This window comes from Tachyglossus aculeatus, chromosome 20 (assembly GCF_015852505.1).
Source record: "Tachyglossus aculeatus isolate mTacAcu1 chromosome 20, mTacAcu1.pri, whole genome shotgun sequence".
In the NCBI taxonomy this organism is placed as follows: Eukaryota; Metazoa; Chordata; class Mammalia; order Monotremata; family Tachyglossidae; genus Tachyglossus; species Tachyglossus aculeatus.
The window spans coordinates 6,334,450-6,355,410 of record NC_052085.1 but is presented as its reverse complement, the minus strand read 5'-3'; the positions used below and the strand labels follow the sequence as shown (position 1 = coordinate 6,355,410).

At 44.4% G+C, this 20,961-nt stretch overlaps 1 protein-coding gene across 4 annotated transcripts in view; it reads left to right on the top strand.

Moving 5' to 3' along the window:
- The window catches only part of SPART (spartin), a 110,539-nt gene that overhangs the window by 15,328 nt on the left and 74,250 nt on the right, over positions 1-20,961 (top strand). The window contains exon 2 of one of the 4 annotated variants that reach the window (XM_038761571.1): positions 20,829-20,960. The gene's annotated coding sequence lies outside the window, so the exon portion shown is untranslated. Of the gene's footprint in view, positions 1-20,828; position 20,961 lie in introns of those variants that run through there. The other 3 variants (XM_038761570.1, XM_038761569.1, XM_038761568.1) reach the window with 3 other exon arrangements.

The window sequence follows — 20,961 nt, the reverse complement described above, 5'->3', positions numbered from 1 at the left end:
TTCACTGGATCGTGAAATAGTTGTGTTGGCATGCAGTGGGGTCATTTCAATTCACCACAAGGCAGCTGCTACGGTATTTCGTTGTCATCTTTACCCTTCACTTTCCTCCAAACTTACACGCGCTTTTAGTCGCACCAGTCTTCTTGTTAATAAAGAGGGCAATTAAATACACATTTCGAGTCAGTATATCCCATACCCACTACCCATCTTTGAATGACGCACTTCAAACCACGAGCTTTCTGATTACATTGTTACCTCCCCAGCGCTTAGAACAATGCTTTACACGAAGTAAGCGCTTAATAAATGCCATTATTATTATTATTATTATTCTCATCATTTTATCGATATTACAGCAGTCTAAGTCCTGAATGGTTTTGGTAGAAATGAAACAGAAACCCATTGGAATACGAAGTAGGTGATCTGTAGCTTTAATCCAGTCTTTTCTTGAGATATCGTTGATCTTCCAAAGCCTGCGAAATACAGGACTCTTCCTCTAGCTTGAACCACCTATTGTAGTGAGGCAGAAAGTGCCAGTTTCACTTAAAGAAGGTGGGTTTAAAGCTCAGTGCAGTCTGTCGGGAGGATTTGCCTGAAGATCTGTGACAGCCTCCAGTGAGCAACGAGGATTGCAGACACCTTGTAAACTGAGGGCAGGGATTGTGTCGCTTAGCTCAGCTAGGGTCTTCCAAACACGAGGTACCGTGTTCTGCTCCTTGAAAATCCAAAAGAATCCTTGCAAATCCAAAAGCCATATTTATTGAATGCTTATTGTGTGCAGAGAACTTTACTAAGCACTTAGGATAAGACGATAATCTGGTGCTGAGAGGAAGGAGAGCTCTGAGGGGAGAAGCAAAGCACCAAATCCTTTACTATAATGCCATCACAGCCTAACACACAATGCAAGTCAATGTCAGAGTCAGAAGTTCACAGCGTTTCAGCTTTGCCCCTGTTGGCAAACGTTTTCCAGGAACTTTTAGGCATCGCTAACCCGCAGAGGCAATCCAAGTCAATGTCTCAGTTGCCATTGGCACAGTCTCTAGCATGCATTTGACCGTTTATACTCTTTCTTAGCACTCAGGAGTCTATATACAATCAGCTGTATAGTCCGTAATTCATTCTAATCGTCTGTTTGTAAATAAATGCTAGGCCTGTTTTTTCTGTTAGTCTAGCTTCTCTGGGACAGGGAACAGGTCTCATAACTTATGTTGTGCTTTCCCAGGGGCTTAGTTTGGGGCGTTGCATTGAAAGAGCACTGAACAAACCCTATTACAAGTCATATTGTGGCCTAGTGGAAAGACCGTGGGAGTAAGAAGATCTGGCCTGTTGTGTGATCTCAGACAAGTCACTTAATGTCTCTGTGCTTCAGTTTTCTCATGTGTAAAATGGGGTGAGACCTCTGGTCTTCCTCTCTCTTGGCTTTTGCACCCTGTGTAGAATGGAGATTGTGTTGGATTTGATGATCTCATACCTACAGCACTTCTTAAAGCACTGTAAGCACTTAATACATGCCATAATTATTGTTATTGGTAAAAATGATCAAGTTTCAAAATTTAGTTGTCATATGACTCTAGGGACAAACTAGTTATATTGGCATTATGACAAGTAAAAGTAGTGTGCTTTTCAGCAAATAAGTTTATTTTAATCATGCCAGAAATGCACAGTTTAGATGATCATCCTGAGTTGTGCTTTATTTCTTCTTCTCAGTCCCCAAAGCACAATTATATCCAGATCTTTTTCCCATTGTATCCACCATACACTGCCAATTATATAATACTAACATTGCAGGTCTTTGTGGTGTCATCTACTTTGGGAACAATATGTATTTTCTCATTAGTGCACAGCTAAGGGAACTAGTTCTCTTTGCTTTTTCTTCCCTCTCGGAGAGCAGTCATTTTTCTGAAGTGTTTTCTTGGGGCTTCTAGAGCCAAACATTTACTCCTGTTTACCCATGTGTTGGTCCTGAATCCAACAGATGCTCTCGAACTACATCTTCAATCCCTTGAGAGTAGCAGGATATAGAAGTCATTTTCCTAATGCAAACATACGCTTTCCATAAAGAATGCTTTCTTTGATTTATCTATAGAATAGCTTGGGAGGAAAACAAGCCCAGATTAACATGAACTTGGTCAGCATAACAGATCACCTGAAAATTACAGTTAGGTAGCTCAAAGCCTTGTGCTATTAGATAAGTACTGAAGTACAGAGTGAAAGCTGCATTTTAATTTAATAAAGTAGTGCTACTGGGAGCTTTGCTACCTTTTGTTCCCTGGGAATATGTTCCCCAGGAATGTAATAATAATAATAATAACAATTGTGTTATTTGTTAAGTGATTACTATGTGCCAGGCACTGCACTAAGCGCTGGGGTGAATGCAAGAAAATTGAGTTGGACACAGTCCCTGTCCAACATGGGGCTCACAGTCTCAATCCCCATTTTACAGATAAGGTAACTGAGGCCCAGAGAAGTGAAGTGATTTGCCCAAGGTCACACAGCACGTTTCCCTCTAGACTATAAACTCGTTGTGGGCAGCGACTATGTCTACCAACTCTATTATGTTGTATTCTCCTAAGTATTTGGTACAGTGCTCTGCACATACAGTGAGCGCTCAATAAATACGGTTGATTGATTGAATATGGATGATAGGTCCTTCGTATATATTCCTTTGAATATGGATGGTAGATCTTCGTAGTAGATTAGAAAGCAAGAGAAGCGGTCTGCAGGGCAGAAAACAGAATCTGCTCTGACCCTTGGGGTGAAGGCGTTAGTATCCAGTGGGGAGACTTTAGGAAAGCACCAGTAATATATTTTCAACAACAAAGGAGCCAGGTTTTTTAGAACACATTACACTGAAGAATGGAGACCTCCCTTTCCACGGCTTTTTCTCCGGTACCAGCAAAAGAGCAGCCTCAAATTTGAGATCCCTTGGAGAATCAGAGGTGAATTGAAAAGGGCAACATCCTCTGCCCTGATGGATGGAAAAGACACAGGCCTGGAAATGGAGGCAGGAACAAGACTGCCATCCAGAAGCATCAGCCAGTCCTTGTCCATATTAGTTCACAATGGGCCAAAATAACAAATTAACCACAGGTACATCTTTGTTATGAACCATTTGCTGCAATTGGCCATCTTCCCAGCACTTGCCTGATGCTGGAAATTTACTGCCTTACAAAAGTCATCTCAGGGAGGGGAAAAAAAAACCTTCAAAGAAATTTCAAAAGAAAGGTTGTTAAAAAAGTAATCAAAAAGTTTTCAGTCCAAAGAAGGAGTTATTTTAAAATCCAAGCAGTGGCCAGTCTGAGTTTCTCTCCCTCTTTTTCTCCCCAGCAATGGGGGAGGTGTGTGCTTGTGTAATGATGCACTAGCTTAGCTAGTGTATTTACATATTGGGAAGATAATTACACCCCCCCACACACACACCACCATGCACATGCAGCAACATATGTGCTTCAGCTTAGGCAGGATCACAATACGGGTATCCAGTTCCTGGACTCATGAATCAAAGGAATTTTAACAGTATACCTAAACACCAATCAATCAATCAGTGATATTTATTGAGTGCTTACCATGTGCCGGGCACTGTACTAAGCACTTGGGAGAGCACAGTTCAACAGAATTGGTAGACACGCTCCCTGCCAAAATGAGCTTATAGTCTAAATGGGGAGAATGTCAGATTCCATCAATGTCCAAATTCATCAACTCTCATCAGTCAGTGATACGTACTGAATCCAAAGCTCTGTACTAAACACTTGGAAAAGTATAATTTCCTGCCAACAATGAGCTTACACTCTAGTGGTTCATATTTATTGAGCGCTTACTGTGTTCAGAGCACTGTTGTAAGTGCTTGGAAAAGTACAATTCGACAATAAACAGATACATTCCCCACCCAAAGTGAGCTTACAGTCTAGAGGGGGGGAATACAAATAAATAAAAGTACAGCTATGTACATAAGTGCTGTGGGGCTGGGAGTGGGGAATCACAAAGGGAAGGAGTCAGGGTGACACAGAAGGGAGTGGGCGATGAAGAAAAGTGAGGCTTAGTCTGGGAAGGCCTCTTGGAGGGGATGTGACTTCAATAAGACATTGAAGGGAGGAGAATAGTTGTCTCAAGTAGTAATTGAATCAAGTAGCTAGTAGCATGAATGTGCTAACATGAAATAGAATTTTATTCAGTTTTTTAGAGGTTTTATTCAGTTAATATCAGTGCCTGCCGAGTGCACAGTACTGGAAATTTGATTCCCTGAGAAAGCAGAGGCAGAGTCCAAAGATACTGGGCTAACTCCATAGATCTCCACCTGTGAAGGAAGATTGGGAATCACAGGGTCCCTTTCCTCAATGGGAGCCCGAGTCGTCCCTCCCTTACACCTGGAGTGGCTTCAGTGGATCTTTCTCCCCTGGATTCCCAGCCAGTAGGGCTTCACTTGGGTTGCAATAATCACAGATGGCCTTCAGCAGTCTCCACAGCTGCTACTCTAACTGGCTACCTTTTGACCAGGTATACAGAAGCTCTGTTTTTCCCAGTGGCACTAAATACAGTTGAATCTTCCGAACAGTTTACAGGTAGAAGAGCTTGCTCTCCCCTCTGCCCTCCACTTTCTCAGGGTGGGAAGGCGTGGTTGTGCGTTTCATTTGGGCTGGAGGAGTCTTGTCACAAATGTACTTTTCAAGGTCTAGTGGGTAGCCTAGGTGTCAGGGGGACCTGGGTTCTAATTCCAGCTCTGCCACTTGTCTGCTTCACTTCACTTCAACAGTGAAGTCATCTCCACTTCACTCCTCTGGGCCTCAGTTACCTCATCTGTAAAATGGGGATTAAGACTGTGAGCCCAACGTGGGACAGGGACTGTGTCCGACCTGATTCCCTTGTATCTGCCCTGGTGCCTAGAACAGTGCTTGGTGCATAGTAAGCACTTAAAAAATACTATTTTTATTAATAAATCTGGGTCTCAGTTCATTGCACTGTTGCAGATAGAGCGGTGAGCTCAGCTACAATCTTTGCCTGAGTCTGCTGAAGCTTGGATATGGAAAAAAATAGATTGTTTTGTAGACAGATCATCATTCAGAATATTGAGCAATCAGGGATGATTCTGGAAGGCTCAAGAAAACTTTGAGGAGTCCAGCTTCGAGTAGAACATCAGGTCTTAAAGCTTCTGTACAGGGCTGTGCTTCAAGTCAACTTTAGATCTCAAGACTGGAAGCTTTCCCTACCTCCTGAAAAGCTTATCATACTTCTAGCTCTGAAGAGGTTATGATCGCTTATGTGAGATGAGAAGATAGGAAATGCTCGGTCATTAGAAGATCATAATAATAATGACGATATTTGTTAAGTGCTTACTATGTGCCAAGCACTGTTCTAAGCACTGGGGTAGATACAAGGTAATCAGGTTGTCACACATGGGGCTCACAGTCTTAATCCCCATTTTTACAGAGGTCACTGAGGCTCAGATAAATTAAGTGGCTTGCCCAAGGTCACACAGCAGACATGTAGCGAAGTCAGGATTAGAACCCACATCCTCTGATTCCCAAGCCCATGCTCTTAGGGGGTGATAGCATGGTCTAGAGGAAAATCAGAGGCTGGGAGTCAAAGGCACCCTGGTTCTAGTCCTAGTTTCCCCACTGAGTGATGTAGAGCAAGTCACTTAGGTCTCAAAGGCCTCAGTTTCTTCATCTGTAAAATGGAGATGAGATACCTGTTCTCCCTCTGCCTTACATTGTGAGTCCCATGTGGGACAGAGACAGATTATCTCACATCCACCCCTACACTCAGCCCAGTGCTGGGCCCAGAGTAAGCACTTAATAAATAACATAATCATAGGTACCATTACATTCCATCAAATCTCCTACAGCCTAGGCAAACTTAGCAAACTGTAACTTCAAATGTCTCATTTTCAGAAGTGACAGCAGTTTCAGGCTTAGCAATACAATGTTAAAATAGCTCAGTGCAAATGCAGGAATTTTCTGGGTGGACCGAGGACACAAGAAGAAGTGAGTGGGCTTGAGGCTTCGGGAGCTAGCTTCCATCTTAGCTCCTTGAGGGCAGGGATCATGTCTGCAAAGTGTACTGTATTCTCCCAAGCGCTTAGTAATCAGTCAGTCATATTTGTTAAATACTGTCAGCAGAGCACTCTGCTAAGTGCTTGGGAGAATGCAATATAAAAGACACAATCCCGGCCCACAGCGAGCTTACAGCCTAGTGCTTTGTCCTCAGTAAGTGCTCAGAAAATACATGGATCGATCCTGAAGTCAAAGCTATGAAAACGGGGAAAAGCGCTTGGATTGGATGGCATCCTTGCTGAAATCTCCTTGTAGGAAGGGGACCTCATCCATAGATGTCCATATGAGCTCTCCCTCTTTTACCCAGAAATGTCACAGAATTTCAGAGATGCCAAAAGGCAGTCGCAAAAAAACAGAAGCTGGTCCTATGTAGGATAGATGCCCCAACCCAGCAAGGAACCAATTTCCACGCATACGATGCTGAAGAGCCGACCAAACTCAAAGTTAGCCTTACCCCCAAGCAAGAGAGGGTCCCCCCATCACTGCTGTCATCTTTGAATGGGAAGTCAGACATATATGTACTCTTCAAATCTTCTAGGCTAGCTTTCCTGCTTGATAGTCCAAAAAAAAAATTCCAGGCTGTATCCATGAGGATGTCAGGATGACTTCTGCTTGAAGCTAAGGTAGTCCTCATCTTCCTTCTTTATTCAGACCCATTTCAATTGAACAATTGATGGGGTGCACTGGGGAGGAAGGACTGTACCGAGGCGGAGATGGTCCAGACGGGCTCAGCTGCCTACTCCTCTGTGGAAAATGCCACCCACACACCGAATCTGGGGCCATTTCTCTGAAAATCCTCTTCAGCCGTTATCCAAGCCTTAGGCACCTCTGAAATTGAATTGATCCGATTCCCATCTGCCCCCTCCCGCCCTCCTCCTCAACTCCCACATACACATGCACGGCATAATTATGTGGAATTTTGTGAATGCCATTTGCATTGGCAAGTGCCCACCCTGTGGGCTGCAGCCTGAACATTTGAGAGAGAGCCCGAGCTCTGAGTAGCAGTTGACTGCTCTAGTACCCAGGTGTCCAATTGGAAAACCATCCCTCGGCCAGAGCTGCAGCTGACCCAGTGATAGGATCCCGGAGGGGGCCGCAACTAGAATCTGAACTGAGCCTGGCGGGCTTGGCGTTCCCTCACAGTTAGCTCCGGCCTTTTGTCTATCGATCAGTCAATGGCGTTTACTGAGCACTTACTTCATGCAGAGCATGAAGAATTGTACCAACAGGATCCACAGCGGTTCCGGGCTGGCTGGTAAAGCAGATCGACCCATTGACGGTATTTTTGGAGCACGTTCGGAATGAAAGCACTGTAGTAAACACTCAGGAGAGTCAGTCAGACAATCGTATTTATTGAGTGCTTACTGTGTGCAGAACACTATACTAAGCTCTTGGGAGAGTACAATGTAACAATAAACAGATACATTCCCTGTCCACAACAAGCTTATGTTTGTCTGCTGTGCGGCCTTGGGCTAGTCACTTCACCGTGTCTAGGTTACCTCATCTGTAAAATGGGGATTGCGACTGTGAGACCCATGCGGGACAGGGACTGGGTCCAACCTGATTTGTTTGTATCCAGCCCAGCTCTTAGTACTGTGCTTGGCACATAGTAAGCGCTTAACAAATACCACAATTATTATTATTATCTGACCCTCATCTTCCGGGCACCTTGTGGTTGGACTTTCCTCCCTCCGTGGTTGTGTCTGCAGTGTGTAGATGGAGCATTTGCTGAGGGGAAGAGAAAGAAGCACACTCCCATGATCCTAGCCACAACGATTCCCAGAAACTCTGGCTGATGTGATTATTGTCCATCCAGTGGAGGCTGTTTCCCACCCAAAGCGGCTCACCTACAGTGATAACCAAGTCTGGTGTTCACTCGCTCCTGGAGTGCCTCGATTGAATGACTAGCAACTTGATATTTAAAACTTCCACTGGGCAAGTGGGCACTGAGCAGTGAGAGGGAGCACTGTGTCCTGCCTGTTGAAAGTGCTGGAGCAGCGAGAATGTGGGCTGACTTTCTCAGCAGAAGCAGCATGGCCTTGTTTGGGAGGTTTGGGAGTCAGCCTAATCCTAGCTTCATCGCGACATTGGACAAGTCACTTGAGAGAAGCAGTATGGCCTAGTGACCCTCCCGGCACGCTCCGGCATATCTACGTTCTCCTCCGAGATCCCCATGAACACAGTCACTGCTCCTGAGCTTCAGGACTCAGAGGCCAGAACCAAGGCAGAGGAGGGCTAGGGGCTGAAAATAAGAATTCTGGACCTAAAAGCATCCGGCGCTCAATCAGTTATGGGTGTGGAACAGACCACCCGAAAGCCAGACTGTCCATCTGGCCGCCCTGTTCACCAGGTACAAGCTGACCCTACACGGTGAAAATGTCAGTAGAGGATAATGTGTCCATTTTCCATTCCAGCACTTCAGTACAGTGCTGGGCACATAGTAATCACGTAACTACCGTCATTATTAATATTATTACCAGTATTATTATTCAACATGATGAGGCTGGAATGCTAGCAGTGACTAGGCTGATTTTCATTCTTATTAAATCCCTTCCTGGTGGCTTGAGAACTACAGAGAGAGGAACCTTTCCATTAGAGAGTGCGAGAGGCAGCTGCAACTTTTTCAAATCCTCAAATCCAGTATTTATTAAGGGCCTAGTATGTGCCAAATCCTGAGTTAGATACAAGATAATCAGGAAGGACGCAGTCCCTGTCCCACATGTGGCTCACAATCTAAATAGGAGGGAGTGGGCTTTAGTTCCCATTTTACAGGTTAGGAAACCGAGACCCAGAGAGGTTAAGTGTCTTGCCCAAGGTCACACAGCAGGGAAATGGGAGAGCTGGAATTAAAACTCAGGTCCTCTGATTCCCAGTTCTAGGCCATGCTCTCCTCTATTTGAAAGACGTATTTTCAGTGAGAAACATGCATCTTTGCCTAATTTGATTCTGGGCCTAAAAGAGGACGACAAGCAGTGTTTAATTACCCCAGCTGCTCCTCCTTCCATGAAATTATTGTATTTATTTGGAGATTTACAGCTGTAAGGAAGAAATTAGGAAATGCAATCTGGGAGCTCTTCTGCAGTCCCAAGATGTCAGGATTCATTTTATGATTAATAATATCCATATGCAACCACCCAAGGTAATAAACACTCTGCTACTGTTTGGCACTTATCTAAGGCACTCAAATTACTTTTTCTACATTGAGAGGCAATGCCTCACCACTCCCTTAAGAGACAGAGAAGGGAAGGTCTCATCCACCATTAAAAGAAGGCCCCGGTGTGGTGCAATGATAACCATGATAACAGTGGCCATTACGATCTCATAATTGCAAGAATTAATGTTAACATCATTTGCTCAGGAGGATCATGAAGGATTTTGATTGTTGCAAATAATTGTTTCTACTAGAAATGATGAGCATTTTTGCTGGCAGTAATTTAAAACTGAATCGATCAGTACTGTTTTGGGGGAGCTTACCTGATAACGGAGCTCCCTATCAGGGTTTGGAAGAGTATGACGGAGTTAATAGACATGATCCCCGCCCCTAAGGAGCTTAAAAGTGGGAGAGATAGATGCTAAAATAAATGAAAATAAATGACACCTAAGCAAAAGCAATAGAGTATAAATGCATGTACATAAATGTGGCTGGGGCTGAATGCCTCAGGGTTTAGGTAAACGGATTGTTCAAGTGGCAGACTGGGATTGGAAACAGGGTGGGTAGATGAAAGATTGGGGTTTTTTTGATGTTTAAGTGCTTACTGTGTGCCAAGCACTGTACTAAGTTCTGGGGTACATACTAGATAATGAGGTTGGACACAGCCCCTGTCCCACATGGGGCTCACAGTCTAAGTAGGAGAGAGTAGGATTTAATCCCCATTTTACAATGAGAAAACTGAGGCACAGAGATGACTTGCCCAAGATCACATGGGAGACAAGTGGCAGAGCTGAGATTCAAACCCAGGTCTTCTGACTTCCGAGCTTGTGCTCTTTTCATTAGGCCGTGCCACTTTTCAATTAAGGATTAGTCAGGGAAGGCCTTCAGGAAGAGATGTGATTTCAGAAGGGCCTTAAAGATGATGAGAGCAGCGATCTGCTGAATGTGAAGTGGAAGGGAGTTCCCGGCTCCGGGGAGATGGTGTGAAGAAGAGGTTGGGTATGAGAAAGACTAGAATGAGGCATAGAGAGTAGGTTGGCTTGAGAGGAGCAAAGCCAGTTTCCTCATTTGAACAGCCCCAGGTTCAAATTCTGGAGCCAAGTAGCCTTGCGTCCCATCACCCTGTCCTCCCTCCATTCCTGCTGAGAAATTGGCAAACATCACATAGGAGGAAGGGAGTCCCCCAAACAATCTGAAGATTCCTTATTAACCAACAGGTTCTTAAAATAATTATGGTATTTGTTAAGTGGTTACTAGATGCCAGGCACTGTTCTAAGTGCTGAAAGAACATAAAGCCTACGAATCGCAGTTATCCTCTGTCCTACATAAGTATCACTCTCTAATAACTATATTGTACAGATTTACAGATGAGGTAGACTGAGGCACAGAACAATTGAGTGGTTAGCCCAAGGTCACACAGCAGGGAATGGCAGAACTTTTTGGGTCGCCCGACTTCCAGCCCCATTCTTTTTCCCCTAGGCCATGCCACTACTCACAAGTTTTATTGTTGTTTCCCCAAGATGTCGTTGGACTCTTTCTTCTAAAATCCCCGCAGTGGGTTTCCGGCCCAGTCTTATGTGGCGAGTTGTTGGATTCTGAGTTCTTTAGGATGTCTCAGATCATGATTCCAAGTCATAGGGCTGTAATTACTCTTCTTGTGGGCTTTAGCTTGAGTTAGCTTATCAGGGTTATCACGGGAAGAACAGGAGAAAACACCCCTCATTGGTACCTCTAGAGATTTATGAGATAGAACATAGACACAGAGGCTTAGTTGTATTGACAGGGACGGTAAGGGGGCTAAGCTAAACTAGATCAGAATGCTTTGATATGCACATGAACTCATGCGTATGTGATTTTCATATATGTATACACATATGTGATTTTCATATATGTATACACATATGAAAGCAAGCAAACTTCCTTAGATTTACCAACAACGTTTGGACTGTGTGTACTCAGCACTTACCACATGGAGAAACTCTTCAACAAGTCACCAGAATATGTGTTAGCGGGCAAGCCAGAACTTCCTGAATTTAAAGACTCCCCCGACTTGCTGATTGGCAAAAATTTCCCAGGTAATTCTGGAAAATGCAGCCCCCAAAGCAGCAGTCAGTCAATCATATTTATTCAGCTTTTACTGTGTGCAGAGTACTGTAGTAAGTGCTTGGGAGAGTACAATACAACGATAAACAGACACATTCCTTGCCCGCAAGGAGTTTACAGTCTAAAGAACTGGAAAAACTTTTCCCCCTTTTTGTTAATTCCTTCATCTCAACTCTATCTCCAATAGGGCCTGGTATACTGTTACCACCAAGAGAGGATCCACACTGTCACTGTGTCACTGTCCACACTGGATGGTCCATATATATATATGTTTATATGTATATGTGTATATATATATATATATATATATAGCCCACTGTTGGGTAGGGACTGTCTCTATATGTTGCCAATTTGTACTTCCCAAGCGCTTAGTACAGTGCTCTGCACATGGTAAGCGCTCAATAAATGCGATTGATGATGATGATGACGATATATATATATATATATATGTTTGTACATATTTATTACTCTATTTTGCTTGTACATATCTATTCTATTTATTTTATTTTGTTAATATGTTTGGTTTTGTTCACTGTCTCCCCCTTCTAGACTGTGAGCGCACTGTTGGGTAGGGACCATCTCTATATGTTGCCAACTTGTACTTCCCAAGCGCTTTGTACAGCGCTCTGCACACAGTAAGCGCTCAATAAATACGATTGATTGATTGATTCCTGAACAAGTCTACGTTCTCTTTCTCCCTACACCAAACACCAATAGTTCCAGTCAGAGATTCCAAAAGGTCTTACTTGATTTAAGCATGGCCCTCGGGGTAATCATCACCTTTTGTATAAGAACTAGAGAACCACATGAAGCAGTATCATCAAAATACTATGAGCTTGTTTGCTCTTTTCCTTTCCCCAAATGTATCTGACTAAATTGCAGCAAAATTGTAATAGCTATTGTATGAATCCTTACAGCTACTCAAGCACATTTAACCCAATACTCTTCCAGAAACGGAAACAAAATTATGTTGAGCTTTAGTGATTAAGCCTTGAGTAATCTTCAGATGTAAAGACGAACGCGTGCAGCCTTTGAATTTGTAGAATTCACTGCAGAAGAATAAATGATCATGCTATTTTCCAGAATAAAGAACTGGGCCTGGTGTATTAACTGCTTTGTTTGCGTCAAATGTGCTTCCTTGAGCGATTGTGGGTGAAGCATTGAATCTTTGCTTTTTACACTTATTTTCAAATTAGAGAGCCTTTTTAAGTTACAACAATAATCAAAATTAGTAGCGTGACATCTCGTGAAACATTAGGAGTCTAAAAAGATTAGAGTTCAATTTCGCCATGGAGCGGTGTTACCAATTGATTCTGAAACGCCCTTACAATCCCGTGGTCCATCTGTTTAGTCCTGACTGACAGGTCCCATTCTGGTTTTATTGGCTAATCATGGGGAAGACTAAACAATGCAAAGTAAGTGCTATTTGCTGATCTTGCTGTATGTGGAAATTAAGCAGGATTTGTATTCTGAGTTGGAGAGGAGGGAAATTAAAAATTAGTTCTGGATCACCATAGAAGTAGATTTCCCTGTATTTTGCAGTTTGCTTGTTCAAGTCGCAAGAGTCTATAACCCATACTTTGAACATAGTCACAACAGAGACTCTCTTCCTTTTCTCAAGGCTGACTCTCAGGTCGAATCTCCTGTAGAAGCAGGCTATGTAAACACTGTAAGTGACAGGATGCTTAATATGCAAGTAAATCAGACAAACTGCTTCAAAGAGGAAGTTGTAGTACTTACTGAGCACCCACTGGGTGCCGTGCACTGTACTAAGTGCTTGGGGAGTGCAAACAACAAAAAATAACCAAGGGGCTTACATTCTAAGGGGAGAGAGAGACATACCAATAGTGGGAGAAGTGACTGATTATAGTACATAAGTGCTGTAGAGATGGGGTTGAGGTGGGGTAAGTATCTAAGTGCTTGGGGGTAAGGGCTTGAAGTGTGTAGGCGGTGCAGAAGAGAGGGGAAATAGGTTGGGGAGATGAGAGATTAGTCAGATAAAGCTCTGTCGTCAAGGCTCTCCCTGGGTTAGGTGCTTTTAGAGGGTTTGGCCCCTCCCTGGCCTAACAGCCCAGGTCCTGAAGAAATTATGACCAAACTGGGCCCCGCGGCAAATGGCCCTGAGCTGAGACGAGAGGGCGATAGGGGAGTCCAAGGGGTGGAAATATCACTCAGGGATTGTTCTGCTCTGTGAACCCATTTCCCTAGCCGCAGGCCTTCTGCTTCTTGGGGGCTGCCTTTCTTAGGGACCGCATCATGTATGAATGAGCCCTACGTGGCCAGTTGGAAAGACAGAAGAGGCAGTAGCTCATTGCCATCCTGTGTGTCCTCTCCTTTTCACCACCGGTTGTTAGTGGAATGCATCATCTCTCCTGCAACACCGTCTTGTGCCCCCACTTGTAGTCCTCGTGGGTGTAAAGGGAGGCAGTGAAGTAAGAAAGGGAGATTTCCACTCTTTTCTGTATCCTTCCAGAGAGGGGACCTGTTTTGCCTAGGTAACAATAATACTAGTATTCGTTAAGCATTTACTATATGCCTAGCACTGTGAGAGGTATGAGATCATTCATTCATTCAATTGTATTTATTGAGTGCTTACTACATGCTGTAGTAAGCGCTTGGGAAGTACAAATCGGTAACATATAGAGATGGTCCCTACCCAACAACGGGCTCACAGTCTAGAAGGGGGGGAGACAGACAAAAAAAACAACAACAACCAAACCAAGTAGATAGGTGTCAATACCACCAGAATAAATAGAATTACAGCTATATACGCAGCATTAACAAAATATAGTAAATACATACAAATAAAATAAGTAGAGTAATAAATATGTACAAATATATACAAGTGCTGTGGGGAGGGGAAGGGGGTAGGGAAGAGGGAGGGAGGGGGGGCGATGGGGAGGAGGAGGAGAGGAAAAAAGGGGCTCCTTAGTCAGGGAAGGCCTCCTGGAGGAGGTGAGCTCTCAGGTCAGACAGCGTACCTGTCCCATATGAGGCTCACAGTGAAGGGAGAGGGAGAACAGGTATTTAATCCCCATTTTATAGGTGAGGAAACTGAATTGCAGAGAAACTGAATGACTTGCCCTAGGTCACACAGCGGGCAAGTGGCAGAACCACGATTAGAACCCAGATCTCCTGCCTTGGGCCCTGGCTCTGTCCACAAGGCCACATGCTGCGACTCTGTTTCCACTCTGAGTCAGTGACTGTGGCTCCAGCTGTTCTTGGTGATTCGGAAGGAAGGGTGCTGGGTAGTTGAAATGGATGCAGCCTGTGATTCCTGCGAGACAATCGGCCTGTAATCAGGGGTTGGGCAAGAACCAGTGCTAGTGCCTTCAGCACTCTGCCCAGAATACAACTTTCCAGACGATCCATTCATCACATTTTACATGCAATCTTTGGTTTATTCCCCACCGCCTTGCTCTTCAACAGGTTATGCAGCGCTACTCAGGCTCTCGCTGATTATATCTTTTTGATATTCTCTCCTGCATGCCTTCCCCTCTGCTTACCCACTAGAACTAAGTCGGTTTATTTTTAAATGGGCCAGCCAATGCATCTAGAATAAAAACACAGCAGGCTGGGGGAAACGACGGTCACTGGAACCCTTCAGTAAAGTGCAAAGAGAAATCCTCTGTTTGCATTTATCACTGGCAGAAAAAAGGCATGTTATTGACAACTGTAACTGAGATCTAAAAGGGACATTCCCCTTGGTGAGACGGTATCGATTAAATAGGGAAGCAGCATGGCCTCGTGGATAGAACATGAGGTTAGGAGTCAGAAGGACCTGGGTTCTAATCCCTGTTCTGCCAATTGTCTGCTGTGTGACCTTGGGCAAGTCACTTAATTTCTCTGTGCCTCAGTTACCTCATCTGTAAAATGAGGATTAAGAGTATGAGCCCCATGTGGGACAACTGGATTACCTTGTATCTACCCCAGCATTTAGACTGTGAGCCCACTGTTGGGTAGGGACTGTCTCTCTACGTTGCCAACTTGTACTTCCCAAGCGCTTAGTACAGTGCTCTGCACACAGTAAGCGCTCAATAAATACGATTGATGATGATGATGATGAACAGTGCTTGGCACATAGTGCTTAACAAATACCATTATTATTATTATGTGGGATAGGGACTCTGTCCAACTTGATTAACTTGTGTCCACCCCAGGGCTTAGAACAGTGCTTGGCACGTAGTAAGTGCTTAAGAAGTACTGTTATTATTATTAATTATTATTATTATTATTATTATTATTATTACTCTCAGTTGACCTTGCCACCTCCAAATAGGATTCATCTCCCTGCAGTTCAATCTGTCAGTCAGTGAATGGTATTTATTGAGTGCCTACTCTGCACAGAGCACTATACTGAGTGTTTGAGAGAATACAGTTGAATGAGTAGATATCAATCAATCGTATTTATTGAGCGCTTACTGTGTGCAGAGCACTGTACTAAGTGCTAAGATATGATGCCTGCCCTCAAGCAACTTACAGTCTAGTGGGGGGAGATGAATATAATAGGGGAGTGGGAGAGGGGCAAAAAAGAGGTCAGTTAACCAGGGTAGGATAACCTTGAAAATTGGTGCCATATGAGAATTGGAGAGCAATCAGATGCCCACAGTTGTTGGTTCTCAAGCAGTTTCGATCTCCTGACTGCCCTCCAGAATGCCCAGGGCAGTTCCACTGGGGTAAAGTATTCTTCTCCCCAGCCCTCAACACACACACCCATTTCACATCTGGTTTCCAGATGTCATCAGATCCAGTCACAACATTATTTGCTGAGCTCTCACTTTGTAGCAGGCATTGTCTGCAGGGCCTTGTGGGAATTTTAAGGGGCACATACGTGATAGTCCCTGCCCTCAAAGAGCTCATAATCCCATCCAGAAAGGAAGTGCTGGGGGGATACAGAGGTGAGCACTGGGAAAGTTGGGGAGATATGAACGCCTTTGAAGGGCAGTGGTATTGAGAGTCTGAAGTTTTTATTTAATGGATGAGCCCATTCAGACATCAGTTCTAACCTTTACCTTCCTTCTTGTCATGGGAGATTACTGCGTTGAAACATTAAGAGATCCGCTCTCAGCACTTAGGTGTCATTGATTTGCCAGGGCATTTAACAAATGACCTTTTCTTCTTCCGAAAAACAAGGATGGTAACAAGTCTCAGACCTCCCAGTGACCTATTCGGTGTGAGCCAACCAGTGAGCAGAGGGAAACTCTTGCCATAGTTTTCATCTGTTGGATTTTCAAACGGTCCCTTTCACAAAATTGGCTCACAGCAGAAGGACCAAAGAGCAACACATTAATTGAGAGTATCCGTGCAAACATTGGACTGCCCTGATTGACAGTTAGATTTTTATGCTGTACATGGGTGTGATCGATAAGACCAGAATGTGGCCGACTCTCCCTTCTGCATTGTGTGCAAGGAAAGATTTCCCCATGCTGGACTGTTGCATTTCTACCCACCGGGCCTGATGTTATACTGTAATAATAATAATAATGATAGTAATAATAATGATGGCATTTGTTAAGCACTTACAATGTGCAAAACACTATTCTAAGCACTGGGGGGATACAAGGTGATGAGGTTGTCCCACGTGGGGCTCACGGTCTTCATCCCCATTTTCCAGATGAGGGAACTGAGGCTCAGAGAAGTTAAGCGACTTGCCCAAAGTCACACAGCTGACAAGTGGCAGAGCCAGGATTTGAACCCAGGACCTCTGACTCCAAATCAATCAACCAATCAATCATATTTATTGAGCGCTTACTATGTGCAGAGCACTGTACTAAGCGCTTGGGAAGTACAAGTTGGCAACATATAGAGACAGTCCCTACCCAACATTGGGCTCACAGTCTAAAAGACTCCAAAGCCCGGGCTCTTTTCACTGAGCCATGCTGTACTCTCCCAAGGGTCTAGTACAGTGCTGTAAACACAGTAAGCACTCAGTAAATACGATTGATTAATGTTACAGGTCCCGATCTTTCCAAAGCTTCTGCTCCAACAGTTATCTCACTCTTTATAGTAATTGTGATATTTGTTAAGCATTTATTATGTGTCAGGGACTGTACTAAGCACTGGGGTGGATGCAAGCAAGTCGGGTTGGACACAGTCCCCGTCCCATGTGGGATTCACTGTCTCGATCCCCATTTTACACATGAGGTAACTGAGGGACAGAGAAGTGAAGTGACTTACCCAAGGTCACACAGCTGACAAGTGGTGGAGCTGGGATTAGAACCCATGACCTTCTGCCTCCTGGGCCCTGGCTCTATCCACTTGGCCACGTTGCTTGCATGCCAGGTTGTCCTCTCAGGCTGCTGATTATCTTCCAGCTTGTACTTCCCAGCTTGTACTTCCCAAGCGCTTAGTACAGTGCTCTGCACACAGTAAGCGCTCAATAAATACGATTGATCGATTGATTGATTCCAGCTGTCCAGCCTGCCTGGTGACGGCCATGGTGTCTGAGCCTGGTGGCCTGACAGTTCCACGGCCTCAGTGTTAAGTGACTCCATCTTCACACTTGTGGCAGGGTATTGTGAGTACAATTGCGAGTCCCGTCTACATGTTTTGTCGCCTGTCTCCCCCTTCTAGACAGTGAGCCCGTTGTTGGGTAGGGTCCGTCTCTATATGTTACCAACTTGTACTTCCCAAGCGCTTAGCACAGTGTTCTGCGCACAGTAAGCACTCAATAAATACAATTGAATGAATAAATGAATGAGTAGGGGAAAAGTGGTGATCTTGGAAGTTCCACACCTCCCTGTCTTAGGCTACAGTAAGTCCAAGTTGCTTCCGTCCTAACAGAAATTTCTGATTTTCTTAATCTTCCAAAATCCTCATTACTACGGGCTCACTCCAGTCTCTCCAGCCCTAATTGTTCAAATAATCCGGTACTTTATAAATTGCGGATACTCAAAGGCATTGACAGCAGACACAGGTACAGCATTGTCTGCTATTGAGAATATACCGCATAAAAATTTTACTCCATGGCCACAAACCACATCCTTAACCCTGACCGGCTCTCTCGATACATACCACTTGGTCATGGGGGAAAAAGGTGAGGGAGTGCTAAGCGCTTAGTACAGTACTTGCACACAGTAAGCGTTCAGTAGATACGGTTGAATGAATGAACGAGTGTGGGTGCCAACCTTCACCACTACTCCTGGCTAATCTCGGCTCTGCCACTTGTCGGCTGTGTGACTTTGGGCAACTCACTTAACTTCTCTGTGCCTCAGTTACTTCATCTGTAAAATGGGGATTAAGACTGTGAGCCCCACGTGGGACAACCTGATCACCTCGTATCCCCTCATCGCTTAGAACAGTGCTTTGCACATAGTAAGCGCTTAATACCATCATTATTATTATTATTACTGGAGAAACTACTAAATGTGCAGCCCCTGCTTGTCAGAAAACCTAATCAACCCAGAGCATTGGTTGTTTGCTTACTGAAGAGCCCACTGTTGGGTAGGGACTGTCTCTATATGTTGTCAACTTGTACTTCCCAAGCGCTTAGTACAGTGCTCTGCACACAGTAAGCGCTCAATAAATACGATTGATTGAAGAGGCAAAGCCCTGTTGGCATCCCGAGTGACTCTGCAGCTCTACTTGGGAATGCAGCACCGATTACTCCAATAGGAAGTGGGGGAATGAGAAAATGGGGCCCTAAAACTTGCCACCTCACCCAAGTTATTCATTCATTCATTTGATCGTATTTATTGAGCACTTCCTGTGTGCAGAGCACTGTACTAAGCGCTTGGATAGTACAGTTTGGCAACAGAGAAGAGACAGTCCCTACCCAACAAGGGGCTCACAGTCTAGATGTTCATGGGAGAGTCACAATCGGTGAGCCTTAAATCTAGTCCTACCAATACAAACAAAAATCGCATCCCAGAACATCGAAACACAAGGAGATGATGAGAAAAACAGTCACCCAGTGATATTTATGAGAGCAATGCACTGTACTAAGCAGCTGGGAGAGTGTGGCAGAAGCCTGGGTAACATCCCCTGTCCCCCCAAAATAGATACTGGGCTCCTTTTTTTTTATTAGCAGAGTCTTGCTCTTTCTGAACAAAATTTGAATCAGGCAATAGGTTGTCTCAGGCCTTTTCAGCCATCCCAGGGCACCAGTGAACATCTCCCGATCGTCTAAGGCAGAACTTTGACACAGTCACCAGTGCATGTGCACCCACCTTACCTTGATGTAGAAATTATGTACACATTTTAGTCAATGTGTACAGTTTCTCACTTAGGCAAGAGATCCTGACTGGTCATTGTCGTTAGCCACCAAATAAATCACTTTCAGACTGAAACAACCATTTCAGACAGCAGCCCACCAGTCTTGTAAACTCCTTCAGTTGACAGATAACTAGCTCATTGTTGGGTAGGGACCATCTCTATATGTTGCCGACTTTTACTTCTCAAGCACTTAGTACAGTGCTCTGCACACAGTAAGTGCTCAATAAATACAATCGAATGAATAACTAACAATTATTTTTTGGCCAAAGGCCAGCTTTGCAAATTGCAGCCAGTTTGGATGGGGGATTGGTGAAGCCCATTTGATTTTTAGCTCTCTGTAGTTTCAAAAATGAATTTTACCATCTTCTCTTCCCACTCCTGCCAATTTAGTAGTAGTAGTATTGGTATTTGTTCAATCAATAACATCTATTTAACACTTACTCTTTACAGAGCACTGTACTAAACTCTTGAAGGATTACAATAGTGTTATTGAATGCTTGCTGTGTGCGGAGCGGTGAACTAAGAGCTGGAAACAATACTTGGGTGGAAATTAGACACGGTCCCTGTCCCTCATGGGTCTCACGATGTAAGAGGGGACTGGTGACAGGCACATGAGGAAAATTTATCTGCCATGCTGGGTTGAACTCGATCTGATTGCATTTATTAAACCAGTCTATTGGAGGGAGAAGGGGCTCCATCGTCTCTTCTTCCTCATTCCCAGAGGTTTTCTCTCCCCCTTCTCACAAACTCTAGGAGCCAGAGGGTGAGTTAGGAGAGGAAGCAAGGGTACATAAGTGGCAGAATGCTTGCTTCATTGCCTTTGCTAGCAGCCCTTTCTCAGAAAACACCAAAGTCCTTCCACTCATCTATCAACCAATGGTTTTATTGAGCACTTACTGTGTGCAGAGCACTGTACCAGGCACTTGAAAGAGTACAATACAACAAAATTAGCAGTTCCATTCCCTGCCCATAATGAGCTGGCAAGACCTAAAACCTAAACTGCATTATGGAAGGCCAGCAGAAAGGATTCAGCAAACATGTTGCCTGCAACATAGCTACCAGGACACTAGAAGTGACCTGTGGGAAAGTCCCTTTCTGATAAAAGGTCCTTTGGGTTAGCCAGGGGAGACTTCTAGAGGGAGGTAAGTTGACCCAGCTCCATCTTTAGGCCCTCAGCAAAATATTGTCAACTGAGCGAAAAATGTGAAAAATATAATGTTTTTGAAAAGTTCCGAAAAAGATCCTGCACCTTTCCCACCATCTCTTTGTCCAAACCCTATCAGCCACCCCGTGCAACTCTCTTCTTGTTCCAGACTTTCTCCGGGGTTGTCAAGGATGGACAGGAGCGGGCATCACGGGTTCCACTGCCAGCCCCCTGCGCTCTCCCGAATGCCAGTCCACCAGAGCCCCACGCCCAGCCATTCGCCAGACTGCGCCAGGACCAGG